The sequence below is a fragment of the Sciurus vulgaris genome (assembly GCF_902686455.1).
Source record: "Sciurus vulgaris genome assembly, chromosome: 12".
NCBI lineage: Eukaryota > Metazoa > Chordata > Mammalia > Rodentia > Sciuridae > Sciurus > Sciurus vulgaris.
Window position 1 is genome coordinate 55,732,505 of NC_136473.1, and position 15,064 is coordinate 55,747,568.

The 15,064-nt window shown below is 39.9% G+C and overlaps 1 protein-coding gene and 1 pseudogene across 3 annotated transcripts in view; one reads left to right on the top strand and one right to left on the bottom strand.

Moving 5' to 3' along the window:
• The window catches only part of KIF26B (kinesin family member 26B), a 490,037-nt gene that overhangs the window by 424,918 nt on the left and 50,055 nt on the right, over positions 1-15,064 (top strand). The gene's annotated exons all lie outside the window — the stretch shown is intronic.
• On the bottom strand, positions 636-13,241 carry LOC306641506 (protein BEX3-like; annotated as a pseudogene). Its single transcript has one exon. The product of its transcript is annotated as a protein BEX3-like (transcript).

Consider the following 15,064-nt stretch of genomic DNA (forward strand, 5'->3'; position numbering starts at 1 on the left):
ATTCTCCCCTCATAGCTGTTTGCTTCCCTGGCCAGTGGCATTTTCATACTTAATTATGGAAATTTCCAAAGATTGTTATTATTTTCATAACAATCTAGGCAGCAATTGTCAGTTAATTAACTGCCTGGCTCATTCTCTGCAAGTCAGTCCTGGAGCTATGGCCCCATTTGGGAATCTACTGGGGTCATTGGTTGTTGTACCATTGGTTTGACATGTGAACTACACAGGTTATCCTTTTTGTCCTCAAGAGCATTATTCTCTCATTGAATTGGGAGCAGAATATTAAGCCCCAACTCAATCAGAATCTCTGGGCAGCAAGCCACCGTGGCTTGTCTTTTTCTCTGTCCACTCCAGCTGGTCCCTGTTGGATAATGGGACATAACTGGATCAAGAGACATCTTCGTTTCCCTTCTGGCTTTTCCAGTTTTTCTTTCTTCAGTGCCATTTATGAGATTACTAATCAACGTCTCTTTTTTCTAGTTTCTGAACCAGCTATCAAATAGATATAAGAGGGTGTCTGGGAATTAAAACCCCATATTCTCTTAATCCTATCAGAGTAGGAGGCCTCTTTCTGCCTCTCCATGAACAGATCCGGGAACTCAGGAAAGGCAGAATCAGGTTGGTAGAATGGCCATACCTGGACACCAGTGGCTGCGTGGAGAAGGAAGGTCGAGGCTGTAGGAGGAAGGAGACAGACTGACGAGTCGGGCTCTCCCTGCCCAGGGTCCCATGCACCACCCTCAGCAGTAAGACCTTTTCCTCCCATGGGAAGAGAGAACTGGAAAGGCAGCAAGAAGAGTGAGAATTTTTTCTTGATCTTCCCAATAGAGTAGAGGTCCCTAACATAAAGACATTCTGAATCAAAAGGAGAAGAAAATAATAGTGTCCAATATTTATTTTCTGATTTTTCTATACTTAGAAAATGAAGCTCCACATAAGGGTTACTTCTCAATGTCACCATAATGATAACAGTTCATAGTCATTGTTCTCTTATAGAGTACCAAAAGCTATTCTAAGTGCTTTATGGGTATTTAATTCTGTCAACTACCCAGGACATAGGTACCATCATGGTCATTCTTAAACTCCAGATGGGGAAACTGAGACATGAATAGTGGAGTAACTTGTCCAAGTTTATACAGCTAGTAGGTAACAGGGCTACCTCACTGCCTCCCCATATTACCCAACACAGTGTCTGGAATGTTGTTGGTACTCAATCGATATTTGTTGAAATAACAAATGAGGCATGACCATATATCAAATGTATCTGCAACATTTAAATATGTGACCTTGATTGTAAGTGAAAGCATAGATCTGCCGGGTGGAAACAACGGTGGCCAGCTTGACATTCATTCAGGTCTGTCTCCTGGTCTTGCCTGTTTCTATGATTGCCCGCTGGGACCGATTGTCAAGTACTTACAGAAGTGAGGAACATGAAATGAAGAAGATAAAAGTAGGAAAGTAAATTTCCCACTCAGGACCCAATCACTTCCCTGGACTGAATCAGCGATATTAAATAAGCATGTTGGAATCAATAAGACTCTTCTGACCTAGGGCTTATTTCAAGGCTCAGGGGAGAAGGGAAAACAGAATTATTCCACAGCTACAGGACTCCCACCCACAAAGCCCTCCTGCTTTACCTGGGCGGCAGCTCCAGCAGAAAAAAAATAGAACATTTCCCACACTGGAGAACTAGGCACTGGCACGGTTGACTGATAAGACAATTTCCATCTCTCCCCTCCCTGGGTGACAGTGTCCGTTAGGTGTGTCGAGGTGTTCCTGATCGAATAGACTTCAGTCAGAGTGGGAAGGTTATCACCCAGGCTGTGTGGTGAAGCTTTGCTGAATACAAGCAAGGTAGGGAAGGGATAAGGGAGAGGCGAGAACGATGGCAAGGCTGTCAGAGTGTGAGCTAGTGAGCTTCCGCAGACATCTGGCTGATAATAGAAGCTTTGGGAATGTCCACAGTCAGCAGATTAAGGTAGTCAATCTCTCAATAGGAATTTGTGAACCTTCTTCAGACTGACCGCCCAAAGAAGTATGTGGCGTTGAATAGCTGTGGTTTCTAAAAGAGATGCATTGCAACCTGGGCTGGGGGAGCTGATTGAGCTGAGGCCAGGGCACAGGGATTCTAGCGTTGGTATCATTGCTGACCTCCATACACTTCAAGACTCTACCTGAGCTTTTCATGTCTCCGCCAGCAAGATCAGAGTCCTCGTTCATATTTTTTCACCTCGGAAATATATCACAAGTCCCATTGAGACAATGTCTGTGAGCCTCTTTAAAGAAGAGGCTAAAAGATAATAGTTTTAACATTTGCCTTCAAAGGCAAAAAGATAATTGCTTCAAAATATTCTGAAATGTTATAAGCCAGATTAATCTGGCAGTCTCATATTTTTTATGTACTCATTGACTTAAAAATTATGTCTCTCTTTTGGTCAAGTGTATTACAATTTTCTTTTGTTAAAATGGAAACCTCATGTATTTATTTAATAAGAGTGTGTGTGCCTAGCATTTAGGGTAGCCTCCTAATTCAAATATGCTCAGTCTTGTTCTGTATACGACTGAAAAAACAATTTAAGGAGGCCTGTGACTCCACCCTCCATGAGTCCTTTGGGTGGGATTAGGGGTTAGATGTTGCTGAACTCCCAGTTGTGTTCGTATATCCCACCGACTGGGGCAGGATCCCAATATTTTTAAAGACACATTTTTTTTTCATAGACTATGGCCCTTAAATGCAAGCCAAGTACTTCTCAGTTGCCCTACTAGAGATATTGATGTGTCATGAAAGTTAAGTAAAATCTTAGTACCGTTGTTCTTCGTAAGAGACAGATTTTCCTCCAAGGACATTTTCAGGGTTAACATGAGTGATATAGATTTCACCTTTCACTTTATTATCCCTTGTGGTTCATAAAATGTAACTCCATGATTCATGGAGCTCAGTGCTGCTCTGATCAGCAAGGATGATTCTGGCCCAAAGGAACTGGTTGAGGAGTTTAAGGGACAGATGCCATCCAGTCTAACCGAGGCTACCAAACATACACAGGAATTCATTTGAGAACGTACTGCAGAAATAAAAGTTATTTTATCAATTTATTCATTTCACGTACTTGTTCATTTGAAAATATCTATTAGGCCCCTATAGTACACAAAGCACTAGGACCACAGCAGATGATTCCACTCTTGGCCACTTGTGACGTGTGGGGATACAGATATTAAACACCCAGGTGCGATGCCTGATAACAATGGTCATATCAGCCAAAGAAAGGAAAGAAGGGGTCTGCAGATGAAGAGGGAGCCTCGAGGACTGTAATTAAGGCTGCCCGGACAGAGTGGGCGACTCCCATTCTCTCCTTGCCTATTCCCACTCACTGCTACTCATGTTTCCCGGTGTCCCCACACTCCGTTCTTTTAAGGTCTGAGCCATTCCAGTTACAGCTGCTCTGCCATTCACTGTGTTGATGTAGAGCTTGCCTGACACAAATCATGATAAACTATGGAGCCAAGCGCAAGACTCTGAATCCAAAGCTAATTGTTATCTTTAATGATAACTAATCATCATATCACAAGTCACTTTGCTACCAGGGAAGAAAACAGCCAAAGGAGGAGGGCTTTGGGTTAGTCTGGGCCAGTGCACAGAGGGCCCAAGATGCCTCTGGGCACCCCGAGGGCTGCGTAATTACTCAAGGATAGCTTGATTTAGGCACAATTAGGCATTTGAAGGGATGGAGCATACAAATGAGTTGGGGCTTAATTCATTTAGAAATTGTCTTGAACATTAATAGAGCTTCAATCAGATTATCCAACCATAAATTCTCACCTGTTTTACAACTGGTTCAGGCTCAATTGAGCATTAATAGATTTTTTTTGGTCCATGCAAATGAGGTGATAATTCATTCTGTGTGTAATTGAACACTTTTCAGATAGTTATACTCAAGGAGCAGTTAAGTTGTACCAGATTGTCTAAGGTACCTAGTAATTCTAACTAAAACAGAGCTGGATTTCATTTTGATATAATAAGGAGAAATCCAAAGAGATAAAGATGGTTATAGTAAATTTGTCACTAGATCAAGGAATCACAGACTTTAGGAAACTTGACAATATTTAGTCTTTTAGCACAATGACCACAGTTACATTTCTGTTTATTTGTCCTTCCTACCTTTTCCTCTCCTACTTCTTACCAATGAGATCAATAAAAATTAGGGGAGTCAGTGTCCAAGTTCAGGGCCCCCTTATAAGCATACATTCCCTAGTTCTGTGTGCCCTGACATGCCAGTTTTTCTAAGGGTTAAATGTGTCAGCTCTTTAAAAACCATGTCAGATTTTTCTTCAAGCCACTTCAAGGTTTATTTCTCCCAGGAGACCTTGCCATACCTGAACCCAACATCGCATGTTAGGACTAATTGCAACTGTTGTTTGCACTAAGGGTTTGCTCCTGTAGTTTCCTGAAGGAAATTCACTTTTCCTTTCCATAAGGGCACATACTACATCCAGTCTCCTTTTGAGGATTGTGTTTTTGGGGATATTTGTTTTTGTTTTGTTTTGTTTTGTTTTGTTTTAGATTGCTTTTTAACTGCTTTATATAACTTTACATTTTTGCAAGCAAATGGGTAAAACTCTACTGCTGACAGAAACTCAGACTGGGTGCAAAGGCAATAGAATCAGAAGCTCGTATCGCAAGACCCACTTGACACATGGAAATAACATAAGGTTCACAGCAAATGGATCAGTAAAGTCATATCGGGAAAACGCGAGGAAAAGGAAAAGAATGGGAATCAGTATTAATCGTATAGAAAATGGCAGAAGTCGAGACATAAGGCGAAATTCATCACGATGGTCGTTGTGAGAGAGCTCCCCCGTAAGAACACGCAGACAATTAATTCCTCAACTGCAGTTCCCTAAGTTTTCTCCTGATTTCTCTCATCTCCTTCCTGAACATTTCCATATCATCTCCATCTCCACCCATCCCATCATTGATCTGCCTATTGGGTATGGCCATGGAAAATTAGGGGCAAGTCAGCGGGCCTGTCCCCATCTATAATTTCCTGCAGGCCGGTGGTCTTCTCCCAAAGGGCGGCCATCCTCTCCATTCTGCATTGGCAGCCCCATTTCTTCCTTTTCCCTGGCGGATCTTTGCAGTCTCCTCCTCCTCGGGGTTCCCTCCGCCAAGACACTGGACTTCCGCTGACCTGCTGAGCTTTCCACGGGTCCATGCCAACGGGGAGCTGGTACCCAGACTCGAGTGGCGACTGCACCCTAGGCTGCATGGCTCTGCAGCTCCCAAGGATTCTTTTCGGTAAAGGCAGAGATTTTAATATCACCCGCCCCCCCCACAGCTGCCAGAATGCCCTGCAATGCATCCGATTTGCCCCTTCTCCAAACCCTAAACGCTTCCTGTGAAAACCCTTTCCTGACCTATCACGTGCTTCCTACTTTGGGACTCACCCACCTTCCTGGTCAAAGAACCCAGGTAGAGATTACCAAAGACCCTTGCGCTCTCGTTCCTCCTGGGCCCGTGCTTTGCAGATGTTATTTCTTCTACTTCCAATGACTTTGTTCATTCATTCATTCATTCACTTATTCATCAATAAGTCAGTCAGTAGTTATCAAGAGCATATTATAAGGGCTGGGATGACCTCAGTGATGGAGCACTTGCCTTATATATGTGAGGATGCCCTGCAAGACACACACACACACACACACACACACACACACACACACACACACACACACTGTATAGTCCTTCTCCATTAGTGGGTTTCTGCTTCCTTCATGTTTTAATTGTGAGATGTGTCATACGTACAGATATAGAAACACATCTTCCCAGTCTACAGAATAACAAATATCTGTGAGACTACCACTTAGATTAGGAAATAGGTCATTTTAATGCCCTACAAGGCTTCGGGTACTCTTTCAATGATTCCCTCCCCCTCCTACCTGTTCCAGAGGTGACCACTATGCTGAATTTTGTGGTTGTAATCCCCTAGCTTATTATTTTATTACCTAAATATGTGTCCCTAAAAATAGATTTAGTTTTGTCTGTTTTTGAACTTTATGTACATGGAATCGTACTCTCTCTCTCTTGTCGGCCTTTTTATAACTCAGCACTTCATTTTGATGTGCATGGCTACCAGTCATTAATTTTCATGACTGTATGATTTTTCCATTTAGGGGACATCACAAAATTTTTGTTATATTCTAGTAACAAATTTCTAAGAGATTCTTTAAAACCAGTTGTTGAATTTTATCCAACCCATTTCTGCATCTAATGAGATGATCGTGTGGTTTTTCCTCCTTTAATCTTTTAATATGATAGACTACATTAATCATTAAATTAATTTTCTAATACTAAATATCCTTGCATTCTTTCCTGTTTACTCTTTAAGGCTTATCTTAAATATTATCTCCTCTGCAAAGCCTCTGATCTTCCTCCCTCTCAATTTGTGACTCCACAAAAATAGTTTCCATCCTCTAACAGCTAAGACATTTTATAAGTATTTTGTTACAGGCACTGATATTTATTTGTTTATATAACTGTCTCATATAAGATCATCATGATAATGATAAAGTCTTTTTCTTTGGGTTCCTTATTGTTTACACTAATTTTAATTGAACCTAATTACTCTAAACTCTACATTGTTTTGTAACATATGAATCAGATAACTGCCTTCAACGTTTTAGAAACCTGCCCTACTTCCAGGAGGACACCTTTGTGCTACCAGACTTGCTTGGTGGTCATTGGAGCTCCATTCTATACTAGTATAAACTACCCATTTTTATGGTCATGTCAGCTATATAGGATATGGAGAGGCATTAAACTATACCCTATTTTCTGAACCAGATAGCTTCACTCTGCCAGGTTATTTTGACAAACTCACCAAGCATCAACAAAATGAACCTTTTGCCTTTATAAGCTGACTTATCCAGGTATTTGTTGTAGAAATGGAAAGCTGACTAACAGAGGCAGATACAGAGCAGCCTAGGGTTAATTGACCCCGCTATTAAAGCAATATCTTTCTAAGGCTTCTGCTGGATGCCCTGTGTATTAGCAAATTTTCCCACTCTTTTACTTGAACACAAATTATCCCCAGTTCTTGTTACCTCCAGGGATTGTCTGACTCTCCTTTCCTTTAGAGGCCTTGGTGATTTTCTCACATGTGCAGGTCAGTGCTCAACCAAAGAGCTCCAGAGAGCTCACTCTCACTCTTGCTTTGCAGCTCTCTGCTGTTTCAACCATCAAACTTAGCTGCTTTGACATCCCCCAAATTCTGATCATTGCCCCCTCATCTCAGCAGGACTCCTGTCTCTCTTTGGGTTCCTTTGGTCTATTTGGAGGTCTGGAGACTCTCTGGGCAGTGGACTGGGACATTTAACAGGGCTCAAGTCATTTGCTTCCCTTCCTTCAAAGGTTACTTTCCTCTGCTGCCTGTTACCTGGTATCCAAAATTCATTCTCTCTTATATTTTGTTTGGTTTTCTAGTTGTTTAGAGTTAGAGGGTAAAGCCAGCTCCTGTTTTTAAAACACTGAAGCAAAATCAGCCATTCCTGGTCATATTGTGTTGTGTTTATTTCTTTAAGCATCTTAATTGCCTTAAGCATGTTGATCGACTTGTTTATTTGTCATCTGTGTTTCCACGTCTCATTCTGCCAGCTGTTGTTTCTGCTGGTTCTGTCTCAGGGTGCCTGGTTTCTTTGTGTGTTTATTTTTTGTCTGGGGGCTACTCATTTGCATTGGTATTTTATCTGTGAGACCCGGGTAAGAATGGTTTACTTATAGAGCATTCATATTTAGTTCTACTAGGTGCCAGTTGAGCATATTCTAAATTATACCTTCAGCTGGAAAACTTTTGGACCACCCAGGTATAGAGAAATAAGACAGCAAACCTGCATGTAATTCAAACCAAGTTTCCAGATTCTTGGACTTTCTTCCCATTCTCAGTGCTGCAAGACCTTCATATTTTCAGTATGTGAGGGGCACAATTGTAGAAGAGGGGAATTTTCCATAAAAATCCTATGTTGAGCAGGCTTTGAGCTTTGTCTTCTACTTTCCATATACTGTGAGGTCATATTAAGACTAAGTTGAATAAGTTACCTGGTTCAGTAGGTATCTTCCAGAACAGCAAACTTTACTATTCTGCTTTTTGAGTTTCCAGTTTTACTTGCCATTTTGGGACTAAGAATTCTTTACTTTTTCACAAGCTCAACAGTGAATTTAATAGGATTTTAACAAATACCTTACCTACAATGTTTAATTGTACTGGCAAGAGAGTACAATGTTAATTGTACTTTCTAGGTACCTAGTCTATCATTATTGCTAGTTTTGCCATTTTTTCTTTTTCTGTTACACTTCTCTTCCTCTTCTAAATTAAAAATAAGGGAACTGTATAATTCATTATCTAAACCAGGACTCTTTTGAGAATGAAAAGAATATTTAATACTATTTAATATCTTGAAATATTTTCTCACAAATCCATTGAGTGGTGAACCTACAAAATACTCTATTAAAAATCATTTTCAAACACAAAATACCTTAAAAATATATGTGCACATTAAAGAATAAATCTGCTATTATTTATCTGAAAATTATAATAAACAGATCATTCTTGATACATTTTTATGTATTTTAATTGTTGTCTTCATCATTATCTAGATCTAACACTATTACAATTTGAATCTTAAATGTTCCCCAAAAGCTTATGTGATAAAGGCTAGATCCCCAGACTGTGTTGCTATTGAGAGGTGGTGGAACCTTTAGTAGGTGGAGCCTAAAGGGAGGAAGTTAGGTCATTGGGGCATTTCCCTGAAGGGGATTGTGGGACCCCAGTCAAGTCAATTTCTCTCTCTGTGCTTCTTGGTCACCATGAGGTGAGTAAGTTTTCTCCAGCATGTGCTCTTGCCATGATGTTCTGCCTTGCCATGGGTCCAAAAGTAATAGGGCCAACTGATCGTGGACTGGAACCTCTGAAATCATGAGCCCAAATATGCCTTTCCTCCCTTTAAGGTGATTATTTCAGGTATTTTGTTTCAGTGATAGAAATCTTACAAATACCTTGTCAATGGTATTTTTCATAAGACTATTTGAGTTCAAAATATTATCTTAAAGCCACAGCATTTTTCTTCTTCATATACTCTAGCTCCTTCCTATATATTTATGTATGTGTATTAATGTTAAAAAATGGTGCATTTTGGTAACTGCAGCTTCCATTTCTCTTAGAGTATCACAGTTAAATTGAAAGTAATTGTGAATTTATGTGCACCCCAACCCAATTACAAGTTCATTTCAGTGGAATAAGTTTCTCAAGTCAGTATGAATATTATGGACTAAAGTTTTGAAGAATCATCCCACACATCAATTTCTAAGACAAAATTACAGAATTTCACATTTTAAACCTTTATGCAGTTTGAGCTCTTGTCATTTGTATTTCCAATTCCTCCTGCAAGCTTTGTTTTTAATAGTTGCAATTCAGGACCAGCTTCAAAGTGTGAGGTTTTCTGTTTCATTTGTCCAACACTTAGTTATGGATTACAACTTATTTTGAATGGGATTCAATCAAAATGTAGATGACTTGTTTCCAAAACTCCAATACTTTTTTGTAGGACATTTAGATTAATTCACAAAATATGTTTTGTAGTTAAATGCTGTCTAAGCTTATCAATTTCCTGTCATTTAAACTAGTCCTTTAAAGTCTCAAATATTTCTCAAATCCAACTGAATCCAGCATAGAGAGATAACTGCATACTCCCCAGATGAAATGGTGGATTTTAAAATTCAACCTAAACTTCATCGCAAGATTTTTGTATTTCAGTTATATTCAGACTCAATTTATGTAAATTTTGGCAACTACAGCTTATATTTCTCTGAGTAGAAATAGAACTACATTTGAGCACAGTTACAAATTATATGTTTACATCAATTATAAAATGCATTTCAGTGTAAGGAGGTTCTCAATTTAGTAGAAGCATTATGTCTTAACATGTGAACTATATTCACTGCATACATCTCACATATGTCTAGTCAAGACCATGGAAGTAAGTAGAAAGTGAAGGTCTACTCAACATTTCCCATCTCATTTTAATAAAAGTCTTTGTTTTATTAATAATAGTACTTTGTTTTTAAAAAATGAGAACTCCAGGGTTGGGGAGGTGGCTCAGTGGTAGAGTGCTTGCCCAGTATGTGCAAAGCCCAGGATTCAATTTTTTAAAGAAGTAAAAAAAAAGAGAGAAATTCAGGACAATAAGATGAGATAAGTCAGAGAAACTATAGGATATAATAGGCATAAACTGAGACTCTGGGCAAACCAGGACTTAGGGTCTGCCTAATCAAAGCCCTGATGTGGAGGTCATATCTCATGTGTGTTTGTAATTCCAGGGCAAGCAACCTGTATCCTAGGTTCTTCATACATGTTTGTTGAATAAACAGCTCCCAAATAGCATGTCTGAAAAAAACCTTTCTGTGTATTACCACAAAGGATTGAGAATAGAGCAGTGTTGGCCTTTGCAATAAGACCCTCCAAAATCTCAACATGCAGGTAGTTCTTTCCCTGCTTAGTCTTAACTGCAAGAAGAGATGATGTTTAGTGCCCATTCTGGAACATCTAGTCTACGTGTCAAAGGAATTTGGCTGTACCAAATGTCTTCATCAGCCCTTTTAACCCAAACACACTTCTGGGACCAAACAATATGGCTGAGTACTTTACCTGTATAGTATCGATATAAGGATAGCCCAGGGATCATAATATGGACCCAGCTTAGAGTTGGCCTGACTTGACTTGGTCAGAGTCTTGAGGACATGAATGGAGCTGGCAGTTCCTCTTTGAGGATCAGTGTTGTACACACTTCTCAAGAGGGGAATGATGGTAGCCTTGATGTAATGTCTCTCTTGGGAGCTGCCCTTGAAGACTGTGAGCTCTGCATACTCAAGCAGGCTATGATTTATCCTCTAGAATGCTCTGGGAGGCTGAAATAATCTGTTCTTACATAGGAGAGACTGTAAGCTTGCAGTATTCTTGTTGGAGCCCAAGGCAGTAGCATCTGCTTTGGTGTTTTTCTAACAGTGGGTCCCATGAAGACAAAGAAAAGCTAGTCTTGGAAGCTGTAGAATTAGGAAACTAGAGGGAGACTTCTTTTGATGGAAAGCTTTAACCATTAACTATTTAAATATCTATGGGAAGGCAACTCTACGACAGACACTTGTCTAGGCCTGGATATACAGAAAGAAATGATCTCTGCCCACATCTTGCAAGGGTACTGAAGATGTGACTCAGTGGTAGAGGGCTTGGCTAGCATTGTGAGGCCCTAATTTGATCTCCGGCACTGCAAAAAATAAATAAATAAAAGTCTTAGAAGTGTGATTAAACCTTGAACTCATGCAATATTTATTATAAGAAATGAATAACTCTTTTTTGGCAGTGAGAGGTAATGATCCCAGGGCCTCACAGATGCTAGGCAAATACTCTACCACTGAACTACATCTTCAGCCCAGAAATGAATTTGTCATTGAAATTAAAAGATACCACGCAACAACAACCTCTCTCATTTCCAGACAAAGCAAACATCAACTAATATTTAATTTTTTTAAAAGAAACATATCATTCCTTAATGTCATTCCCCATTAAAATTCCGTTGACTCTCCCCTAAGTTATTAAGCATATGAATTGTAGCCTCTGCGCAACCTCTTTCCTCAAACTTGCACCAGTTATGGAAAACATTCTTAGACCTCATTTCCTTTTAATCCTTCCAATTACTGAGCCCTGTTCTTTGTGTTAAGCACCAATCCAATTGGTACATTTTGTGAGGACTGTGGGATTGTGTTTCTTTAAATCATATGTGAAACTCAGAATGCCTTCTAACAGAGTTGCCCTCATGTCCCTCTTTAAAGTAAGTTCTTCTGATTTCAAAAGAAATTTGTCCCTGGGAAGACCATGGCCCATGTGCTTAACTATAGCGTTCAGGGTTTCCCAGCTGCTGACTGGTGAGCAGCCTACAGGTAATAAAGACCATATTGAATGAGTATATTTAACGCAAAATAGACAATGTTTAGTCACTTCTTGGCAGGTTTATCACAGGACAATCAAATATTGAAAGGTTTTTTGAACACAGATGCCAAAAAAAATTATTAGTTAAAATCTAAGAGTGGTTCAGTGTTATCTAAAAATGAAAAAGCATTGGTGCATCAAAGGACATTATCTAGAGACTGGAAACAACCCACAGAATGAAACTATTTGCAAATCATCTATCTACTCTAGGATTAACACTCAGAATCTATAAAGCACTCCTAAGATAGAAAAACAGCAAAACCCAATTCAAACATGGACGACGGACTTAAATAGATGCTTCTCCAAAGAAGTCATACAAAGGACCAATAAGCACATGAAAAGATGCTCAGTGTCTTTGGTCATTAGTGAAGTGCAAACTAAATCACAATAAGATGCCACTTGGCATCACATTAGGATGTCTGTTCTCAAAACAACAAAAAGTTAGTTTTGGCAAGGATGTGGAGAAAGTGGAATCCTGGTGCACCACTGATGAGGAGGTAAAATGGTGCAGCCACTAAGGCAGAGTTTGGCACTCCTCAAAAGTCAGACAAAATTGTCATATGATCTCTCCATTCCACACTAGATATAAACCCAAAAGAACTGAGAGCAGGGCACAAACAGATACTTGTACATTAATGTTCAGAGTAGTATTATTCATCATAGTCAAGAAGTGGAAGCAACCCAAGTGTCCCTCCACAGATGAACAGAAAACAAAATGTGGTATATCTACAATGAAGCCCAATTTGTTATGCAAATTGTAAGGTACCAGTAAAAATGGTTTTAGTAAAAAATAAAAATATGAACAAAATTTTAATGTGGCATATCCATACAATGGAATATTATTCAGCAAAAAGGAGCAAAGTTGTGATATATGCTACAATGTGTATGAAAACATGTTATGTGAAATAAGCCAGATGCAAAAGGAGAAATATTGTATAATTCCATTTAAACAGGTACCTAGGAAAGGTAAATTCATAGAGACAGAAAATAGAATAGTGGGTAGTATGGGCAGGAGAAGTGGGGAGTATGGAGTGATTATTCAGTGGGTAGAATTTCAGTTTGAGAAGATGAAGAAGTTATGGTGATGGGTAGAGGTGATGGTTGCACTACAATGAAGACACTTAATGCCACACGTTATACACTTTAAAATTATTTTATTTGTCCTTTTTAGATATACATGACAGTAGAATGTATTTTGGCATATTATATATATATATGGAGTGTAATTTACTCTAGTGAGGATCCCGTTCTTGTGGTTGTACATGGTGTGGTGTTTCACCGGTCATGTGTTCATATGGGAACATGGGAAAGTTAATCCGATTCATTCTACTGTCTCCTATTCCCACCACTCTCCCTTCCCTTCATTCCCTTTTGTCTAATCTAGTGGTCTTCTATTCTTCCCTCCCTGCCCCCTTATTGTGTGTTAGCATCCTTGTATCAGAGAGTACATTCAGCCTTTGGTTTTTTAGGACTGGCTTATTTCACTTAGCATGATAGTCTCCAGTTCCATCTATTTACCAGCAAATGCCATCATTTCATTCTTTATGGCTGAGTAATGTTCCATTGTGTGTATATACTACATTTTCTTTGTCCCTTCATATGTTGAAGGGCACCTAGGTTGGTTCCACAGCACACATTGTACACTTAAAAATGGTTCAAATAGCCAGGTGTGGTAGTACATGCCTATAATCCCAGCTACTCCAGAGGCAGAAGTAGGAGGATGGCAAGTTCACCCACCAGCTTGGGCAACTCAGTGAGACCTTATCAAAATAAAAAAGGACTGGGGGTGTAACTCAAAGGCAGAGTGACCCTGGGTTCAACCCCTACTACCACAAAAAAAGTAAATATTTTTTAATGTTTATTTACCAAAATTTTTTTAAAAATGAAAAGGCAAGTGATTTCCAAGGACACAAGTCCCTGGGAGTTACTGGTACTATCAGACTCCCCCTACCTGCTTTTTTTTCCCCTGAATATTTAGTGGATTCATGAATTTGAGCTGGACATTGAACAATTTCCACAGACAGTAAAAGGAAATGGCATTCCAGGCCAAAAGGCTGTGATTTTCATGGTTGTAGAAGAGACACAACAGTCCACATCATGTTTAAGGAATCATGAGTAGAGTGGTCCAGAGTCTGCAGGGAAGGGTGGCATGCATGGAGAGGTGTCTTCCTCCTCCTCACTGGGCAACCCAGCTCCAGACTTAGGTCCAAAGCTGCCACGTCATCTTTACTGCCATTCTTCATACTGTAGGAGGGATTGACTGTCAGTCAGTGAAGTAACAAATGCATTAGACTCAAAGTTATACTAGTCTACAATTCACTGGGACAGCCCCCAGGGACCCTCTCTAAGTGAATACTGGTCTTTGTGGCAGCAGTGTTTCATTGGTCATCTCCTGAAACCATTTTCAGCATCCCTAACTGAGCACTGGAAAGGCTATTGGTCAGGAGCAGTGGGGAGATGTGGCAGGAGAGAGACCAGCTTGACCTTGACTATCAGAATCCTGTCTTAAGCTCCATGGTACTCAGTTAGTGTGAGGTCACAGGCAGGAATACATTCCATCATCTCATCCATCCCTCCAAACCAGGCTGAGTCCTTCCCAGCAGGGTGATATTACTGTACCACTGGCCTTGCATAATGAGGACAGTGTATGTCATCTCTCTTGGAAGGTCATCCTACAGCACTGGGAGTGCCCGTGGATGTGCAGCCTGATTGAGCAGAGAGACGACACCTCATTGCCTTTCATGTGCACAAGAGCAGAACCCAGCCAAGTGAATGCAAATGAAACAACAGCTCGGACTCATATTTGCATAGTCTCTATTTATTTTGATAGAAAGAAAGCATAGAATTGGCTAAATCAGCTCTGGAGACTGAAAAAGCCATAATTGCAACCCACTGTAATCATCAAGCCTAGACCCTTTTCCTAATTCTATTTAACCTCTTCTAAACCTTTTCCAAGGCAGGAACAACTCCCCTGGGTTTTCAGAGCTAGAAAATAAAAGAACCACAATTTACCCCAACACCCAGGATGCTCT